Here is a 20,770-nt window from a genome sequence, read left to right as displayed (position 1 = left end):
AATTGTTCGCATCAACACGGTGCAGTTCCACACTTGACCGCTGGAGGGAGACAAAACCTCACAAATGAATAAAAACCTGAGGAACAACAGACTCCTTCACATGCCGTGCCTTGATTTGGACTACATAGGCCAAAGGTTTTGACTGCTCATCATTCATCATTTTGGTAACATCTCAAGTAATATAACTCCGACTTGACTGTCAAGGATATAAAGCCATTTTAGTGACTAAAAATGTTGGGTTTTATAGTTCAATGGGCAATGGTGTTTTCTTTATTTCTAGCCATCCATTTTTCTTCGTGGGGTACTGGAGCCTAACCCTGCTGTCACAGGGTGAAAGCCAAGGTACACCCTGGAGAGGTCGCCAGTCTGTCACAGGGCTAACACAGAGAGTCAGGCGTTCACGTTCATATTCAGATCTATTTAGAATCACCAATTAATCTAACCTATTCAGCCAAACCACATACATGTTTGTATGGAAAGAGGCTGGAGTAACTGGTGATGACACATGCAAATACTTGAAAGGCCCCAGCTGACAGGTGAATTGCAGCCCACAATTTTTTTTGCTGTGAGGCATCAGTGCTGCCCACCATTCTTTATCTGTAACTGATATCCTTAAATGTTCAAATGTAATTCATTGTGGTTTTCTTTTGCAAAAAGGGGTTGTGTCAAGCGTGGGCTAGTTTCAATTCAGCTTTATTTATATAGTACCAAATCACAGCAACAGTCACTTCAAGTTACTTTCTAAGGTATACTGACTTTTTGTTCAAGTACAGGTCATTCCCAGATCCTAACTTTATCCTAACTTTTAATCCAACTCTGTCATGACATCTGTTGTGCCATATTGCCATCATTTTCCAAATGCCACACCACATTTTGGACTGTAAAGTCCATTGTTATCTTCAATTAAAAGCTGAAAATTACTGAAAAAAAATGTTGTTCAGATTCTGCTCTTAACCTACTTATGTCACAAGATCATAACATGGTTATTACGCTTCATCCATATGTAACTGCTGATCAGTGCTGTTGGCTGTACCTAGGTCTAGGTTAAAGACAAGAAGTGAGGTTGTGTCTTCCAAGTTGTTGAATTCTCTTCAATTGGACTGAACATCTGTGGACGCTGCTGATACCTTAAAAAAGAAGCTTAGCTCCCCCCTGTGCAGGATTGTCTTTAATAAGTTTTATCCATTTATATTGTTTCAGTTGTGGCACATTATGACTATTGCTTTAGATAAGAGCTATAAAAGCACATTTTACTTACAATTACACAATGAAATGTCAGCATAAGTGTGTAGTTATATTTTCTAATATTATTCTTGTAGAAACGACTTGGATGTGTTTGACAGTAGATTAAATTGTGCTTAAGGCAACTGCAGAGCAAGAAGAAATTCAGATTCTTTAGCAAAAAGAAGCAAAATCAATTGTACTCATTCACTAAAAGGGAAAACCATTATTCAGCAGGAAAAAAAACTTTATTGAGCCTTATATTAGTATTTTATAATGTGTTATTGCATTATTGATTCTGTTTTAATATTATAGTCACCGGTGCAAATTAGATACGTTCCTCTAGGAATTTATCAGAATCAGAATCAGAAAGGGTTTTATTGCCAAATGTTGAGCAGGTTTACAACATTAGGAAATTGCTGCGGTGCTTCAGTGGAAACATACTGTCATAAATTACGCTTAAATAGACATGAAAATAAAAATAAGAATAAGAATTAAAAGTGCTAAGTAGATAGATATATACATGATATATACATGAGTGCAGGTGGTGATCAGTGCCAAACATGGAATGATGCAGTGAACACAGCGTAGGGTCATGTGTTAGTGGTGGGAACAGTCATACGGTTATTGTTCATGTGTCCAACAGCAGAGGGGAAGAAACTGTTCTTATGGCGAGAGGTTCTGGTGCGAATGGACCGGAGCCTCCTGCCTGAGGGGAGCAGGTCAAACAGACTGTGTCCAGGGTGAGAAGGGTCAGCTGAGATCCGAGCTGCACGCCCCAGTGGCCTGGAGGTGTACAGGTCCTGCAGAGATGGGAGTCTGCAGCCAATCACCTCCTCAGCAGAGCGCACAACACGCTGCAGTCTCTGTTTGTCCCTGATAGTGGCTCCAGCGTACCACACGGTGATGGAGGAGGTGAGGATGGACTCGATGATTGCAGTGTAGAATTGCATCATCGTCCGTGTTGGCAGGTTGAATTTCTTCAGCTGCCTCAGGAAGGACATCCTCTGCTGGGCTTTCTTAATGACGGAGGTGATGGTGGGCTCCCACTTCAGGTCCTGGGTGATGGTGGTACCCAGGAAGCGGAATGAGTCCACAGAGGTGATGGGGGTGTCAGACAGGATGATGGGGGGGAGTGGGGCTGTGTGCTTCCTGAAGTCCACAATAATCTCCACTGTCTTCTGGGCATTCAGCACCAGGTTGTTGTGGCTGCACCAGGACACCAGACGTTCAACCTCCCTCCTGTAGGCAGACTCATCCCCGTCCCAGATGAGTCCAATAACGGTGGTGTCATCTGCAAACTTGATTAAGATAAGATAAGATAAGATAACCTTTATTAGTCCCACACGTGGGAAATTTGTTTTGTCACAGCAGGAAGTGGACAGTGCAAAAGTTATGACGCAAAAATTAGAATACAATAAGAATAAATACAGTACACAGTACAGTACAGATTAGCTTGACAGACTGGTGGGTGGAGGTGCAGCAGTTGGTATACAGGGAGAAGAGCAGAGGAGAAAGAACACAGCCCTGAGGGGAGCTGGTGCTGATGGTCCGGGAGTCCGAGACATTCTTTCCCAGCCTCACATGCTGCTTCCTGTCCGTCAGGAAGTCAGTGATCCACCGGCAGATGGGATCAGGCACATTCATCTGGGAAAGCTTGCCTTGGAGATGGTCTGGAAGGATGGTGTTGAAGGCAGAGCTGAAGTCCACAAACAGGATCCTGGCGTAGGTTCCTGGGGAGTCCAGATGCTGCAGGATGAAGTGTAGGGCCATGTTGATGGCGTCATCTACAGACCTGTTGGCTCTGTATGCAAACTGCAGGGGGTCCAGGAGGGGGGCCGTGAGGGTCTTGAGATAGGAGAGAACCAGGCGCTCAAATGACTTCGTGACCACAGATGTCAGAGCCTCTGCTCTGTAGTCATTTAGTCCAGTGATCCTAGGTTTCTTGGGGACAGGGATTATGGTAGAGGACTTGAAGCAGGCAGGCACATGACATGCCTGCAGTGAGGAGTTGAAAATGCCAGAAAACACTGGGGCCAGCTCGTTTGCACAGTGTCTGAGGGTGGCAGGAGACACGCCGTCTGGGCCGGGAGCTTTTCGAGCATTCAGACTCTTAAACTGCTTCCTCACATCTGCTTCATGAATATGAAGAGTTATGGTGGGAGGAGGTGGTGTGAAATCCTCTTTTGTGTGGGGTGAGGAGGGGGGTGTTGTAGGTGAACAGTTTGAAGGTGGTGATGGCTCTATGGAGGGGGGAGAGGTGGGGGAATGAGTGTCCAAAGTGTCTCTATTGTTGGGGCCGTTGGAGGTGTGAAGGCTGCCTGATGGCTCGTCAAAACGGCAGTAGAAGTCGTTAAGGGTGTTGGCTAAGAGCAAGTCATCAGTGGAGTGGGGGGTTTTAGGCTTGTAGTTGGTGATATTCCTAAAACCTTTCCACACAGAGGCCGAGTCATTCTCTGAGATCTGCTGCTGCATCTTCTCAGAGTGCTGGTGTTTAGCAATGTCCACTTCTTTAGTGAACCTGTACTTGGCCTCTCTGTAGCAGTCCCTGTCTCCGCTTCTGAACGCCTTTCTCTTTTCCAGCCACAGCTTTTTGAGTTTAGGAGTAAACCAGGGTTTGTCATTGTTATAACTCACCCTGGTGCGTGATGGCACAATGCTGTCCTCACAGAAGTGGATATAGGAGGTGACACTGTCCGTAAACTCGTCCAAGCTGTTAGAAGCAGCCTTCATTGTGTCCCAGTCTGTAGACTCCAAACACGTGCGAAGCTCCTCCACAGCCTCGTTGCTCCAGTTTTTTGGTCCTCACGACAGGTTTGGAGAGCTTCAGCCTCTGTCTGTACGCGGGGATTAGGTGGATCATAACGTGGTCAGAAAGTCCGAGTGAAGCGCGGGGCACCGCATGATAGGCCCCGCTGATCGTGCTGTAACAGTGGTCTAATGTCCTCTCCTCTCTGGTCGGGCATGCTTGTATTTGGGAAGCTCATGGCTCAGATTGGCTTTGTTAAAGTCCCCAAGAGCAATGATGAGAGAGTTCGGGAATGTCCGCTCACTGTGCAGTATCTGCTCCGCGAGTGCGCACTGAGCTGCCTGCGCATCCGCATCTGGCGGGATGTAAACAGCGGCCAGGATGAATGAAGCAAACTCCCACGGAGAATAAAACGGTTTGCAGTGAATAAAAAGGTATTCCAGAGAGGGAGAGCAGTGCTGAGCAATCACTGTCACATCTGTGCACCAGCTACTATTAATGTAGATGCAGACACCTCCACCTTTGGTCTTACCAGAGAGAGAGGCCTGCCGGTCCGCGCGCAGCAGATGAAAGCCATCCAGCTTGAGCGCGCTGTCCGGGATGTCCTCACAGAGCCACGACTCCGTAAAACATAAGACACAGGAGGAGGCAAAGTCTCTGTTCATGCTTCTCATCGGGGCCAGCTCGTCTATCTTATTCCTGAGTGAGCGTACATTGGAAAGGAAGATCCCAGGAAGAGCAGTTCGCAGTCCGCGTCTCCTCAGACGCACGAGTGCGCCGGCTCGCTTACCTCTCTTTCGGCGTCTCACTTTCCTGATCAGAGTCTGCAGTAAATCTGCCGCAGATGCGACAAATATTGGAAGTAAATCCACAGGTGTTGTAGTCCTGTAGTTAAGAAGCTCTTCTCTGGTGTAAGAATATCCAGAGGAGTGCCCAGACACAGAAGTTATGCACAAAAACAAAACAGAAGTAACGTACTGAAGCACCAGGGCATCCATACGCGGCGCCATGGATATATATGTATACATATATACATACATACACAAGAACTTTACTTACCTGCACAGAGCCTCTGATCACAACCTTATTCATCACCTTCAGGTTAAACTGGAACAACAACCATGAGCCAGACCTTGCTACCAACAAGAGCTGCAGACCTGACTAATGGTGCTGTAGCTGAGCGTGGACAAATAACTGCAGCTGGTTCCCAAAATGATAACAGGCTGGGCTGGCCACACTGGGAGCTGTTAATGCTGTAAATGTGAATCTGTTTGTACTCTGTTGCTTTGCTGATGATGTTCTTTGTTGTCATATGTCTAATGTGATATTTACTCTCATGTGCAAACATCCCGCATGAAGAGGTAGGAAATGACTGAGAGAAGGGGTGCCATATCTAAAATATGAAAAGGATTAAAAACAACTGAATTTCCTCTTTTGTTAGAAAAGCGGCAGATGACAGAGCGCCAAAACATTAGCAGCTTTTTCACTTTGCAACTTAGAGGTTTATATCATCAGGGAACTGGCTCTCGGAGGCAATAACATGTAAAGTGGTCTCTCTATCCAAGCCGGTGTGACAAGTTGAGCGTTATATGACATCCCATGAGACGCGTGAAAGTGGGCACGCCGTGGAGCAGCGTTCAGTGAATAACTACTGCCTAAAAGCCATCCCAGCTTCTGCGTTGACAGATGAAATGATTATGAAGTAGATGTGCTAGTTTGATTATGAAGTTAAGATTATGATTATGAAGTTAAGATTTTGTGTGTGTTATAACACCATCAGTCACAGAGATGATTAAAGCCATTAAAGAAGAAAAAAAAGCACGGTAAGAGAGGCAAAACACAAAAGCTCAGGGCCGGGGAAGATACCCAGCAATTTACTTAGAGAGGAGATGATTATGGTTTGAATGAGTCACTTCTCCTTGAGTTAAGCAAATACAGGGATTACAAAGAAAGAGAAAAATCTGTGCCAAATCCATTCAGGATTTGGAGTTGGAAGTAGGTAAAGTTTGATATACAGACTGAAAGGTATTACCAAAGAGTTCAGTAAAGATCGGGTAAATTAAAACATCTGTCTTTAAAAGCAAAAAAATAGTTTTTTTCAAGTGCTGTTTGAAGATGGAGGAAACTAGCACATCTACTCAGATTTTTCAATATCACTGTAGGTGCAAGGGCAAATTTCAAAACTCTTTTTAAACATCTATCAAAGAAGATTGGATTTTATCGATTCCACAAGAAGGAAAATTAATGCTGCTGACATCCACAAGCCATCTATAAATGTCAAATATGCTTACACCCCGACATCTATTTACTTTAATATCGGCTCAGCCTCATAACAAAATGTGAAACAGGCACAAAAAGACATATTTACTTTGTTTGTGCACAGAAACACGAGCTTCTGCTTTTTGTTTTTGCCTAGATTTAACAAGTAGCTTTATTTTATTGAACCCCAACCCCAGCTACAGCTGCTTAGCAGATCTGCATGTTGTAATGCCACTAGAGGACAGTGTCAAAAATATGTGGAAAGTCAGTTATGTGGGCTACTTTTGTTTGTGTTTGTGCTATTGCTGCTCCTTTAGGTTAGTAAAAGGCAAAAATGATAACATACAAAGAATTTCTTTGTAATAAAGCGAAACAGTGGAAATCTCCCACTGCAGCCACTCGATGCTTCTCATCTGTGCTTCTTCAGGTGTTTGTCTTTTCAGCCAATCAGCATTCTACCAAGTCAAACAGATCTACATTGCTACACAGATTGCTACAAAGGATACAAATGCATTACCAGTAGTATTGATGAATAAACCCAACCAGACAGCAAGTGTAAATACCATGACATATTAGTACTGTCATTTCTTGTTTACTGTTACTACAGCTAATATTAGCAAAGAAAGTAGCATCAAGCTGCACAGGGATAAATTTGCTCACTGTGATTCACTTTGGGATCTGCCTACTTCAAGTCAGTAGTGGGTTTTTTTTTCTTGTTCTTTGCTCATAATCACTTGAAGTCTCCAAATGTGCTTGACTTTCTATGGTCTCAGGTCAGTGTTGCTGCAAATCGCTTCCTTTGAGGATGGAGCTTTACTCCCAGGACTAGTGTTTCTAGTAAATCAAGACCAATAAATTGTATTTATCAAGTTATTAAGTTCTGTATGGCATGCTAATGTCTATTGTAGACAGTGCTGTAAAATTATCACCATGAATCCAGGTTGTTTCTGATTTAACCTTGATGAAAGCAATGTCAAAAGAAAACTATGGAAGGACAAGCTGTTTTACTCTGCCCTGTAATAACTAATCTTTAGTCCATATGTGGACACAGTAATGAAGAGAAATAAATGAAGAGAGAATGCATTTGCTTTCTCCTAATGTGGTCTTTAATGCTCTATTAATTTCAAAGTACTACATAAAACACTAAATTAAATTAATTATATACAAAATAAAAAAAAATTGAGGGAGACACTGAAAACTCGTCAGATCTCATTGGCTCAATGTGAAAGAAATCATGCTGAACATCTATGCTGGTATGGACTGGGTAATGTGTTCAGTTTGTATGGCCGCCATATATGATGTTCCCAATGAATGATGGATGTTTTCCAGGGGGATTTCTTCCCAGATCTGGACCAGGGAATCACTGAGTTCCTGGACAGTCTGAAGTGCAGCCTGCAGTGTTGGATGGGCCAAAACATAATGTCCCAGATATAACCCAGATATATGTTCTATTGGATTTAAGTCAAGGCAAGCATGGGGACCAGTCAGTGGTATAAATTCCTTTATCCAAAAAGTCATAATGAATGACAGACAGCATAACATTCTTAATGGCTTCTCCAAACCCTTTCACGTCTGTGACACATGCTCAGGTTGAACCTGCTCTTATCTGTGAAAAGCACAGGACACCAGTGGTGGATCTGCCTATTCTGGTATTCTAGGGCAAATGCCAATTTTCTATCTTGGCTCTCAGCGAAGGTGGTCGCACTTTTTTCCTCTCCTCCTTACCCTTTATGTCCTTGTCTTGTCTCGTGTGCATTACTTTCCCTGGAACAGTCTCTCGCTGTCGTTCTCTAAAACCTAAACGAGAATTATGGATTTGATCAACTGGTCTCTGAATGCTATTGACACCCTCTTCTCAACGAGAAGTCTGGGCTTGGGAGAGCCTGAGTGCCCTGGAGGGACTTTCCCTGCCGGATACACGATGGACGGGTAGCAGACATGGAGGGTCGTGTGCCTGGCGGGACTGTCGATCGAGGACGCTGAAGATATCTATCTATTCGGAACCGTGATAACAGGGTTCTTGCTGATCGGAGTTGGCTTAGCCCTGGTTTATCGGAGAAATAAGAGAGCGGAACCGGCTGTTCAAACCCCCCCAAGGCTGCCCGCTGGAATCAAAGCGATGGTACGAGGCACGACCTCTCACAACGAACGCAGCATGGTTAACACCTTGGAGACGCTTACAGCTGCTGTGAAGGCTCAAAATAACACCATTGAGCGTATGAGGGGATACATCAGAGAGAGGCCTGCTCAAAATGAGACCCTTGAGCGACAGTTGGAACACATCACGGAACGGATCACTGCAGTTGTGAGGTCTCAGAATCAAAAGAATGACAACACCACGGAACGGAAGTTTGATACCATCATGGGGAGGCTCGCGGCTCTCCAACGGGAGATTGAGAGACCAGCGTCAGAGTGTTAAAGAGCAGCCTGAAAATTCTCCTGGGCTGCTCGCATGGAAATTTACAAAATCAATATCGAAATTGCGGACCCCATCACGGCGCCAGCTGCAGGCCCAAGGCTGGAGCCGAACAATCACTCCCTGATAATGACTGTGTTATGGCTGTTCTTCCCATCCCATGCAAGGACACCTGGATTGGCTGGAGGACTGTTTACTTAGCCTGATAGGGTGAAGGACACTGTCTCAGCTGAACTATGGACACGCACACACACACACTTACACTGATAAGCACTCACTCATCCCCCTTCCCCTTCCAACACCTTCGATGCTTACCTGTCCCATGATGTGGACGTCGGGTCAGCTGGCGGCGCAGTCGAAAGATTGCAGCAGTTCCCAGATCAGATGTACACACTGTGTTTATTGTGTTATGATATCCCCTACCCAACCCTGTGGCTTGTCATGTCTTTCACTATGTGGTGATGTGTCCATTCTTATGGTCTTTTATTTGGTGCAGAGGAGTTTTTTTGTTTCCTGCTCTCGTGCTGTCCTGCAATGGAAGCGCAGCATGAGTGGGGGTCTCTTTTTTTCCTCTTGTACCATCCCGTTGTTGTGTATATTTCAGTGTTTTTTTTTCCTTCTGTAACGCTGCCAATCTCCGACTTGTAACCCCATGTGATGTCTGTGTTATGTGTGTAATGTCGGGGGGGGGGGGTCCCATTTTCGCTGCAGGGCAACCTGCTTGCGACAAATAAAGCTTGATGATACTGATACTGATACTGAATTGGACCCAATGGTACTGGCCAGTCAGCACAAGGCCCACTAGAGTCTGTTTCTTAGTCAGAGAGTGTAGGTCACTGTCGGTCATTTTCTTGGTCTCTACCAGTACTTAACCTGTTCCTCTTTGAACAAAGGTGCAGATACCAGTAATTCAGATAAGTTAAGAGTGTTCTATGGCCCTCTCCTAGAGAAATTGTCTCCTGGAACCTCCCCCATGCTCTTAAGGTTGTGCTCCAAGACACAGCAAACCATCTGGCAAATGCAGATACAGATGTGCTATCCTGGAGAAGTTGGACTACCTGTGCAACCTCGGTAGGGTCCAAGTATCACCTCATGCTACCAGCAGTGACACTGATTCTAGCCAAATGGAAAACTAGTGAAAAGTCAGAAAAGATAAAGAAGGAAACAAATTTCAGTGTCCTCCACCTGTTTTTTTTGTTGCCCCTCTACTGCACCTGTTGTTAATTTCATTAACGCCAAAGCAGCTTAAACTAATTAACAACCCTGTCTGCTACTTAAATGACCAGATCAGTATCCCAGAAGTTTAATCGACTTCATCTTATACCCTGATTAAAACGTGTTCCTTTAATTTTTTGGAGCAGTGTATTTCTGTTCCTATTCCTGAACTGCGTAGACAGTTTTGAAAGAGCATTACGAAACCTCATACTGTATGAAAGGAGAACACAGATCAGTAGATTACATGACTGCTTCACCAATTTTGCTGCTAATGCATGACCTGTTATCAAATCAAACATGCTCTTAGGGGTATTGGGAACTGCAAGATTTACATATGATTGAATTATTCAATTAAGATTATCCTACAGATAATACAGTGTTTATGCCTCAGGTGCTCTTCTGGATGTTTTTGTCACAAAGATTTATATTTCTTTCTCCGGTGTCTGCTATGGAGCGGTGAATGGACAACATAAATCATTTGAACTACATCACGTTGGGAAAAGCAGGTTCCTTCAGGTGGTAACAGGTTGCTGACAAAATGAACAAATGGGCAAGTTGTTGGCACAATTTTGAACAATCTTGGTTTTCATTCAGGCTCAAGGTTTTATCTGTCTGTTGCTCTTCACTCATCCGCTTGTATTTGGGGGGAAAAAATCCAACCAGTCAGTGGTGACTCACAGAAACACCTTCCTGAGTCAGATGTTCTCTCAGAGCAGCTGCAGTCATATCTCACTCTTGTGGCTACAGGAGGGTAAATTATTTAAATCGGAAAAAGATTGGAAAAAAGGTGCATTTTCTCTCCTCATATTTTCTAATACTATCTGTTTTCAAGAATTAATTTGTCTACATGCATGAACTCGTAGATGTCCATACATGGCAATAAAATGATGCGTCAGAAAGTCATGGGCTTTAAAAAAAATAGTTGCGGCATCTTTTATACATGACTGTTTTCCCCCTATACCTTTGCATTCCCTTTAGCAGATGTAGCACAGTACTTTATGAAAACCACAGCCCAGAAAAGCACCTGCTTCTCCAGCAGATGTGACTGAAAGCCAATTATCCCGCCTGTCACAGAGGGGAATGGAAAATTTCCACCACTGTCTCATTTTCTGACACTCTGTGGAATGTGAAAGGACAAACAGGACTGCTCTGTGTAGACACTATTTCTAGATGGGGATCTGATTAACTGTCTCCGTATTATGACTCGGTGCTTATAAAAACCTGGAACACAGTCTGCATTTACTTCAGTTGTGTCTCCTGAATTAAAAAAAATATTTTAGAGAACTGCACATCTGGAACTTCTACATAAAGCAAGAAAAAAGACATATTAAACACATTATGTTACAGCATTTGTTCTTAAAGTCTACGTAATTCATTACAAATTGCTTTTTAAATAACACTGCTGACTTGCTCGGGCACAAATAAAAGCTTACACATCAATATACACATTTTCTTGTTACCACTTACTTACAAGTAGCATTTATTTACAAAACTTGAAAATTCTACTTGGTTACTTACAGATCAGTATAGAAGACAAAAATTCAGAGCCCAACACATAAAGGCTTGCTAGTTTTTGTGACGAAAGTACTAGCAATAAAGTTGTTCAACATGCTGCAAGTGTTTGAGTTTTTCCTACCTGGATCTGGCAGAGTAATGCCGTAAATAACTACTCACTGACTAAAATCTGCACTTAGTATAATTTGGTAAGGCTTACAGATGAATAAATTTGGGCACATCTAACTTGCTGGACGGTTTGTTACACAGAACCCTCTGAGAAGTCGTGCTCTGAAACCAGTTAGAAAAGAGCAGTCATACATACAGAAACATATCTTACAGGCTGCTACCTGAATCATGCATCACATAAATTTCAACCAGTCAGATAAGAATCAATAAGATCACTGATAGCAGAGGGCTCCAAAGAAAAGAACAACCTACAGTCTGTGCCAGAAAATCACTGCCTCAAATTGCATACTTACACAGCCAAATAACAGGATAAGTTATTAGTGCTAATTGTGATTTCAGTGCTAACTAGCTAGCAGTGGTAGCTTTAGGTTATGTGCCAGTGCTATTTATGCTTATATAAACTTTCATCTTCAGTGCAGTCAGATGACTAACAAGTTGCAGTCAAATGTGATTACCACTTCTGTTAACAACTGCTTCGGTCCAGTACAGGATAACTACCCTATCAAAATTCATGCACTGTGTGCATAATATTCACAGTACAGCACATTAACGTGAGCATCCAAATTGACACACAGCTGGTTAAAAGGGTAAGCATCTGTCTGTTGTTTCACCCTAAACCCACCACGTTGATTCTCAAAGGACGTTAAAGCATGTATGGTTTGGCTACAGAGCTTGAAGGATGATCAGATGGATTTGCTCAGATAGCGTTTGTACAGAGTCATTCTCAGTGGATGGTTGAAGACTGCTTTGGTTTATTGTCCTTTTGTAAAAACCAGACATTTTGAAGTTATCTGAATGCAAACCTTTCTCCTATTTTGTGGAATCCTTCCTATCTTGGTGATGCTTTCTGTGCAATCATGTTCTCTTTTTGTTTGTGGCTTTAGTGATTATGGCCAGAGAGCTTAACTTTTAGTCTGTGTACAAAATGACTGGCTTATGCAGCTGTTGCTTTATGTACTCTATGAACAAACATTTAGACCCTGTTTTTAGGTGGACCAGTTCAAACTACATGTTTGAACTGTGGGTTTAGCTTTGGCTTGACAGCGAGCAGATGTGCACTTTCATCAGATGTGCAGGGTTTTCATCTTGGCTTTCCAGATTCTGTTTTGTAAGCATAATGAACTTTCTTCTTAAATCCTTAATATGTTGAATCTGTGGTTGGGTAATGAGTCAGGGAAATTATCAAACTTGTGGTCATCAGCTTGCAGTTTCTATTCACACTCTGAGTGTTATGTTTTATGCTTTGCCAAAGGTTTTGTGCTCCAACAAACATTTTCCCTTATTCTGGCAGATTAGACATCCACTCAAGTTGAAGTTCAATGAAACTGCAACTGAACTATTTAATCATGGTAGTAAAGACAGAGAAACCCTGACAAGCAAACAAAATAAAATAAATAAATAAAATTAACACCGAGTCAGTGCAGCTGCACTCATGGTTAAGGACAGCTTCTTTATTATTACATTGGCAAAAGGGAAAAAAAACCCCTTTGACTTATTTAGATTCCAGTAATCATGAAAATAAGAGAAAAAAAACTCTTGGAAGTTTGAAACCTTGACAAATAATAATGATGATAATACTTTGGGCCCTAAACTCTTTGCTTTGAATGGTATTGAAAATACCTTTCAATAATGTATGAATAAAATAAGTATACAAAACAGAGAGAAAAGTGGCAACATTAAAGAAAGAACACAATTATTTCCTTAGAAAAACTAAGGAAATACAAGGACGGGTGAATCCATTAACAGTTGGTGACTGCAGAAATAAACTTGTCAAAATTCATTTTCTTCAACTGAAATCATCACATCTCAGTCATAATGTGTCGTCTAAACCTGCTGACATTTCGCTCTTTTGTCAAATGAAATTATTGCGATTGTGATCATAACGAATAAAGAAGCCTCTAGTTTGTGTCATTAATTAGTGCAGATTCTGACAGCTGACAGCGTGTCTGCATGCAGACTTTATGGATTAGAGGATGCCAATTTATTTAATTTTTACATTGATAGAAAAGACCAGGAGATAAATGACAATTAAGGATATTTCATATCTGCGTGGCTATGAGTGAGACCAAACAATTTCATGTGAACTTGCTGTGTCCAGACCGTATCCTGGTCTTTCAGATCATTTCAAGGCACCTGCAGAGTGAGGCTGATAAATCTGGGTACAACATCAAGTTTGACATGTAATCTTGCTGCTGCAATGCGGGACTGAATTTCTTGTTTCACTGCTGTCCTCTTGGCTTGTCATGATAACAGCTGAAGGATCCATCATACAAACGTTTCAGTGCCACAACTCGGCAAGATTTTCTTCTCCACGCTACAATATTTTATGTTCTTGGGTTTGTTTTGTTTTTTCAAAAATTATGTTGATCAATTTGTCATTTCATGCTTTACCACTACTGGTTGGCTCTGTGGAACTGTGAAAAATGAAACCATTAAGGAAATGTCAAAACTTGAATTTGCTTGAATGGCCACCTGAGACTGGTTCCCAAAGTGAAAAAATCACCATAGACTGTCAGCGTTACAGCAGAAATAAATAGGTTTACAACCCAGTAGAAAGAAAAGACCTTTTCTCTATAACTAATTCCATCTATGTAATAGATACTTGAATAATTAATTCTATTAAGGCTGAAAGTAATGGATTTTAGATGTGTGCCTGCCATACAAGCAGCTTTTACTGGTGACTGTTTATTAGCTAATTAGAGTCATCGAGCTGGACTTCTTGGCTCTGATGTTGGCCCATCCAAAAGTTTATGCTCTGATTTTGGTGAATTAAATTTTTGTGTTTCATAATTGTTATCCCTAATCAGCAGCTATATATATTTTCCATGCCACCTGTTAATAAAGTTTGTTAGCTGTTTTTAAACCCCTTGTATTTTACATTAGAAGAGCAGTTTTGGAGCTAAGGGTATGACCATGATTCTTCCACACAGCCCGAAATCACACAGATTGTGCTTACTTTAACTAAAGAACATAAACTTCTGAGATTTGGAATGTAATAAAAAAGACTAAGATCAGTTCTAATGATCATATTACTGCCAGATACCACACTTAACTGTTTTCTCAGTTTAGGATGAAAATAGGTTGGTGAAATTTGGCAGTATCACCATCATCAGAGAGAACTCATTAATGAGAGAGCCATGTCCTTTTCTAATATCTCTGCCACAGTCATTTGTTTTCTTGAGATCCAGTGACTAGAGTCAACAGAAAAGTAAATAATCTTTCCATTTCCACATTGATGCTTTCAGGTTATATCTGCAGTTAACATACATTTTGGAATATTCTCAAACCATGAAGGAATGCAAGTTACTCAGGAAATAAATATTTATTTGCTTTTGGAATAAAAATGTTCTGATATGTTTTCCAGCAGCGGCCTTCAGTTTGAGTTGTGATACTTTAAGAAAAAGAAATTTTGCTCTGACTGTTAGCTTTATCACTCATAAGGATATACAGGCCCTGTATTGATTCATATACTGAGCATCAATATTGGTTTGGAACTTGCCGACCCCTGTGCTGCTCAAAATGCCAGGCATAATAAAGTATAAATTTCAATAAACATCAAGTTTTGCCGGAGCAGCACAGGTCGGGGCTCTTCAATCAAATGAGTGCCAGACTCAGTAGACTCAATAATTAATTCTAGGTCTCTTTCTGTTATCCTTACTGTTTACTATTTTCTGCTAAACTAAAGAATGATGCATACAACCTGTGAAATCAGACACCCTTGCCAAGCAGAGCGGCACTTTGACTTATTGCTTTCTGACCTTTCATGGCATTTGGAAAGGGCAACTGCAGACATGTGACGCATACACATATGCAAATTGATAATGTTAGCTGATGGCAGCAGCAGGCTTTATCAGTGATTCCAGTAGCTTCCTCTGTGCCTTCATCGTGCTCCTCAATGTTTGAACTATAATCAGAACTCCATCAGCATGGTCTGAGTGAAAAGACACAGAAGTCCCAGCGCTCTTTAGGGGAAAAAAAAGACCAGCTGCATTTTTTATGTGACTGAAATTTTAATGGCTTAGACCTCCGACCCCCCCTCATTAAACATTTGTCTCCAGTCAAAGTTAATTTCAGATGCTAAATCACTGAATCCCCCATTGCATATATGCTAATTTCTAAGAGCATCACCCTTGACCTCCACTAACATTTTCATTGCATAAGCAGACATGAAGGGCATTAGAGAGATTCCAATAAATATTAAGTGCTCTTCTGTACTTACATACACACTACACAAGCAGTGTAAATGCCCAGACCTCCCCCACCCCAACCAACTCCCCTGGCTCTTCTGGGAGGCCCATATAGGAGTTCCTAAACTAGGTGAGACAACCTCTCTCCAGTAGGTACTGGGTCTGCTTTGCAGCCTTCTCCCAGTAAGATGTGCCTGAAACACTCAACTGAGGAGGTGCCCAGGAGACATCCTAGTCAGATGACCAAACTACCTCAGATGTCTCCTTTTGATGCGATGAAGTAGCCATTCTTTCAGTCAGTACCTACAGCTCCTGACCATAAATGTGCTTGGAAATCAAGCTAACCAGTAAAACGACATCCTTACTTTCATGTTCCATTCTCCACTGAGACAAGAGACAGGTACTGTGTCTGTCAGACACTGCTTCAGGCTTGGAGGTGCTAATTCTTATCCTAGTACTCGGCTTCAAATCAAATCAAACCAAACCTGACACCCTTCACCCCATTGCTGAAATTCTGTCCATGCAAATTATGAGTCAGTAAATAAAATGGTAAATGGCCTGTATTTATATAGCGCTTTACTAGTCCCTAAGGACCCCAAAGCGCTTTACATATCCAGTCATCCACCCATTCACACACACATTCAGTGACAAAGAGTAGGCCCTATGAAGTCCAGAAAACACAGAATGAGTCCGACATTGTTCCTTCTGAATCTGAGGTTTGACTAATGAATGGACTTTAACATCACAATTAAGCAATAATTTCTTATTAAAAAAAATAAAAAGACTTAAATGTAACTATAGAGCAGTAAGAGTTTTGGAAAAAGGCTATTCCAATTAATTTGCCATTTCAGTGTCAAGTCGTATGAGATTTTTCCCTTTTGAAGAGAAGAAACATGCTGCTTTTGTACAGGTGTCATATTAAAAGAGTGTGTCAGAGATGGTATTATTGGATTAATAACACTGAAAGTTTGACTCTAAACACTGAGTGACTGAAAACATGAGAGAAAACATGTTTACTTCATTAACAATGTTCCAAAAATGATCTTTTTCCAACATAAGCAAGTGTACTTTCTGCATGTACCCAGCCACACCTGGAGCTCAGAATGAGAACCCAGTCTCTGCCCCAGTGTGCAAACCCTGTAGCATTTTGTACGCTTCCTGTGTCTTCCTCAGTCAGGGTCAGATCACCCTCCTGTTTCCCTGCTGTCTGACATCTAAGAGCATCTTTTCACTCATTTCTCAGCCAGTCTATTCCTGCTCTTCATGGACAACTCCTCCTACTCATGTCACAGCTTTAGCATCAATTTGAAAGATGAAGACTAAAAAAAAAAAAAAATCTAAGTAATTAGCAGGATGTCTCACAAGAGGAAATGTGCCATCATCCACTCAGATCTCACATTATTTTCATTTGTTCTATTTTAGTGGAGGAGAGCTTGTGCTTTAAATGTCTGATTTTCTTTAAATGTGTACAAGTGAAGTATGCACATCTATTGACAAAGTTAATGCTGAATGAATTAATGCAGATGCAATCTTTGACCTTTTGTTATAGTCATTGTTTTAAAAAAAACAATAGATTTTTTTTGCTATATGTTAATGTTTTTTTCTTTTTTTTTTAGTTAGCCATTTTTTGTTTAGCATCATTAAATTAACTATGTAAAAAAAAAGAAAAGAAAAAAAAATAATTTGGACAGCAGATACTTGCATGTGCCTTCAGTCTGGAGCTGGTTTTTATGTGCTGGGCCTCACAACAGTTAAGCCTTGATTGGCTGCACAAAGCTCAGATCTCAACCCCATCCACCCATCCAAACACCTCTGGGATGAACTGGATTGTCGACTGTAAGCCAAGCCTTATCGCACACTGTTGGATCTCACTAATGCTGTTTTGGCTGAATAAGAGCAAATCCCTGCAGCCAGTTTCCAAAATCTGGTGGAAAGCCTGAAACCAAAAGTGCAGAGGCTTAGAGTAGCAGAACAAAGCCCACAGTATTAGAATGACATGTTCAGTAATCACATGTGGATGTACAGTTCAAGCATTCGCATACTGTTGGTCATACTGATAAAAACTGTGATGAGTCCTGTAACCAGGGCATGACTTAAAAAAAAAGGGAAGCTGAGTCATGAAGCAGTTTGGATCTACTGCCAGATACAACAGTGGGCTCAGCTGTGACAGCCCTGCCGCTCTGAGACACCTGCAGCTACAACAGAAACAAAAGAAGAAATATTCCATCAGAAACATTCTAGTGCTTAAATTATTAAAGCAGTGCTATCCAACTATACCTAAACATAATAAAAATGTAGGTTTCAAAACTGGAAAAGCAGAAATAAATGTATTTTTATAACAGTCTGCTGGTACAAGAAGTAGGCAGCTACTTTCTCATAGTCAGGGCCCTGGGAAATGGTTGAAATGATTAGGCGAGCCACACGGTGGTCATCTGTAACTGTGGATCTTGCCCTGATGAGTTATACTCAACATAAAAAAGAGTTGCACAAATAATTTGGTCCAAATGGCGCTGCATATCTTTGAAGTTTCTGTCAGAGCTCTCCACTCATGCCAGGTGATGCCATGGATATAATCTCAATATACTGGTGATTGAGAATTAGTCAGCACAACAGAGGTAGAATAATGCATGATGCAACCCATGTTAATATCAGTACGGAAGCTGTGAACAGGCTCAATAGATGCAAAGTCAGTATTGAAATTGTAAGATGTGCTCAGTTTCACAAAACCTCCACAGGTGGCAGCATTGCATCACTTTTATCTTGTTTTTCACTGTAGTCACTCAACTGGGGATGTTGGTTTCATATTTATCCTTACTCTGCAACTCTAATTTAAACATAATGGGTGGGTTGGTGCAATCTGTCAGGAACACCAAATCCACAATCCAGAGATAGTCATCTAGCTGTGTTTGCTGCTTGCTTGTTTCAATTGAGTGTAGAATACCCATCTAAGCAGACTGTTGGCACAAACAGAACAAGTAATCCCAGAATTCTGTCCCAGATGAGCAGAATCAACTTTTTGAGATTCCTTACCTGAATGATTGGACATGCATCAAGACAGAACAAGTCATGTTCAGTAGAAAATCCATCACTCCTTTGTTAACCCACACAATGCCTGCTGGGTAACTGATATTTTCTCCTTTTTCTCCCAGTCTCTTTACAACAAGTTTGTATTTTCTCTGGCAAAATCATCTCCAAAAACCCGATGAAAACACTTTAATCACATCAGTCAACTCAGTAAACTGGAGAAAGCAATACTCACATTTTACAATGTTCCCTTAGGTCCGCCAATCAGCAGCTCCTTAAGGTACCGAAAACTAAGTATAAATTTAAAGGTGATTGTGCTTTTGCTGTAGTTGCTCCAAAGTTGTGGAATGATCTACCCTTGCATGTTAGGCAGGCCTCTTCTCTCTCTGAATTTAAAAGTCTTCTTAAAACATATTTATTCGCTGAAGCCTTTGGCATTGATTAGAGGGGTTGACTCAATTTGTTTTAACATGTTTCAATTTATTTTATTTTTTTTAGTTATTTATTTTATCTTATCTCATTTTAATTTTCTTTACTTATGCTATTAGCATGTACAGCACTTTGTGAACTCGGTTTTATGTTAAAGTGCTTTATAAATAAAGGTGGTGGTGGTATGACTGGCCACACTTGTTATAAATTGACCACATAATTTAGCTTAGCTCAGGTAAACTCTGTTTCGTCTGTCAGATAGTATATCTGGGTAGCTCTAAAAAACAAACATCTATAATTTAGCCAAATATATCAAGTATGAGAAATTGTTTAGAAGTCATTCCAACACGTCTCATTCAAGTCTTAACCAAAGGTGTGAAATAATGGTGTCAGATTTACAAAAAGGTGTCCTTTGGTGTTTGCTGGTTAACACACTGGCTGAGAGACAACTGTCCTCTTTTAAAGGACGGTAGTAGTCAGTTAGAGGCAGAGGGGAGGTGGAAGTGACTACCCAGGGCCCCAGAGGAAAGGACGAGCCCTTCCAAATCTTTTGTTTACATTCTTAAAATTTCTACCTAATAAGTGTTATAATTTAATTGCCTGAATAAATCAGTTGGCTGCCTGAACTTATTATCATTAGAAATAGTAGCGGACGCTCTCCGATGCCGCTTTCACCCCTTACAAATCAAGCAAATTGGTTTAGTCCGCCTCACACTGGGACTTCCCTTTACAACACAGCTAATTTATTTTATCAAGGTGACTGCTAATGTGAACTGTGATCCATTTGTTTCCCCAAGAAAGAAAAATCGGGGGCATCAAAAAAGAAAAGAAAGAATGGAGAGGGGGCAAAAGCCAACTATTAAGTAATTTCTTTTAAAAGAAAGGTGAGCAGTGCACAACTAACATGCTAAGAATGGTTTAGATCAGCAGCTGTTAAAAATATTAAGCTAATGCCAGATGTAACACTACAGCCCCTTTTTCCATTAGTAACTATCGGCTCGAATCGAGGCGGTAGTCTCATCGATTTAAGGATCGATTTAAAGTCTCACACACAACCCGTCGAAAGGGGAGGGGGCGGCTGCTTCCAAACAGAGCACATTTCATTCATGATGTAAATCCAAGGCCATCATGTATTCATGATTTGAATCCTGGGTTTTTGTGAAATCCCATAAATAAACCCTAGACAAGGTGTGTCCTAGGATGCTAAAGGCATGTGCTGCTGAACTTGGGGAGCCGCTACAACGAGTCTTCAACCTCAGTCTGCGACTGGGGAGAGTGCCCGCCCTATGGAAGACATCCTGCATCGTCCCGGTCCCCAAAAAGAACCGGCCCAATGAGCTGAATGACTTCCGACCGGTGGCACTGACGTCACATCTTATGAAGACTCTAGAGCGGCTCTTCCTCAACTTCCTCCGACCACAGGTACAACATGCCCAGGACCCACTACAGTTTGCATACAAGGCGGGTGTCGGAGTGGAGGATGCCATCCTGTACCTCCTACACAGAGCCCACTCACACCTGGATGGGGGAAAAGGCACGGTCAGGATACTGTTTCTTGACTTTTCCAGTGCCTTTAATACCATCCGG

This window comes from Aulonocara sp. 'chitande type north' Nkhata Bay, linkage group LG10, assembly GCF_057382095.1.
Source record: "Aulonocara sp. 'chitande type north' Nkhata Bay isolate Kocher_YH1m ecotype deep benthic linkage group LG10, A_spYH_male_GT1.1, whole genome shotgun sequence".
Taxonomy (NCBI): domain Eukaryota; kingdom Metazoa; phylum Chordata; class Actinopteri; order Cichliformes; family Cichlidae; genus Aulonocara; species Aulonocara sp. 'chitande type north' Nkhata Bay.
The sequence above is the reverse complement of the archived record's forward strand: the minus strand, read 5'-3'. Positions refer to the sequence as shown.